A 1,290-nucleotide genomic window follows, 5' to 3' on the forward strand; every position below is an offset into this window, starting at 1 on the left:
CATATGGAAAACAGAAAAGCAGAGCGGACTAGCGTTATGTCTGAACCCTCTCTGGGAGCTTCCACCTGGTTTGGATCATGATGAGAAAATAATCTTGTCCATAACTCCACATTATAGAAATAAGATAGGGTTATAGAGTTTGATAAATTTATTAAATTAAATTTAGGTGAACTACTTAAAGGTCCTTCAGACCAAAACATTGTTTCAAATTCCTGCAGCTGGTTCAATTCTACATGCAAACAGAAAGTGTTGCAAAATACAACAAACTGATGGCAATAATATATAGTACTAGTGAGTGTAAAAGTCAGACACCTTTTTATATTTAACATGCAGCTCTGAATTTTTTAAATATGCACTGTTAATAAGAAAAAAATATCTCAATCACAAATGTACCATTATTTAGTTAGCTGTTTTATCTTTCTGTATATGAAATATACAGAAATATATCTAATATAAAGTAAAAACAAAGTATTAACACTTATGGATGATGAGCTGTCAGTCAAAGGCTTCCTGACACTACTTTCTGCGTGATCGTTTCTACAAGGCCCAATCAGGGGGAGGCTTACACTGATCTATATTATACACTGGAGCGCTGATTTTGCCCAAAAACTGAAGTCACTGGCCGCCATCTTGCTACTCCCTACTCTCACAGAATCCCATAGGATTTGGTTGCAACAACAAGCAGTTTTCTGACCGTGTGAAAACGTTTGATAGGTAATTCTACAGTCAGTGGATGTACTAACACTATCAACTACTAGGAAATTAGGTGCTGAAATATTTTACATGTTATTCATATTAAATATATATATATATATATATATATATATATATATATATATATATATATATATATATATATATATATATATATTTATAAGTATGTACATATATATGTAAATATATGTTTTTGTATATTGTTGTTTATATATTTATAAATATTATATATTTAAATAAATAAAATGCAAAATATTTCAGCACATGACTTTCTCAGTACTTGATAGTATAAGAACATAACATAGAAGTATATGGCATTTGACATTTTAAAAGTTATAAGCACCCTCTTTAGTGCTTCGTTTGTGCAGGTTTGTGCTGTTAAGATTAGCGTCTGTGCTGCTTGACTTGTAATCATTGATGATGCAGGTTTGAGAGATTCCACACCTTTCTAAGATTACGTTTTTTAAACATGTAGACGTTTTTACTTCCTCCAACCACCCAAGCCTTAATTTGTTTCTGCAGCTGGGTCTGGCTCCCTGAGAGAATAAATCTCCAAACCTAATGAGACAGATGATT

Source organism: Fundulus heteroclitus, chromosome 6 (assembly GCF_011125445.2).
Source record: "Fundulus heteroclitus isolate FHET01 chromosome 6, MU-UCD_Fhet_4.1, whole genome shotgun sequence".
In the NCBI taxonomy this organism is placed as follows: Eukaryota; Metazoa; Chordata; class Actinopteri; order Cyprinodontiformes; family Fundulidae; genus Fundulus; species Fundulus heteroclitus.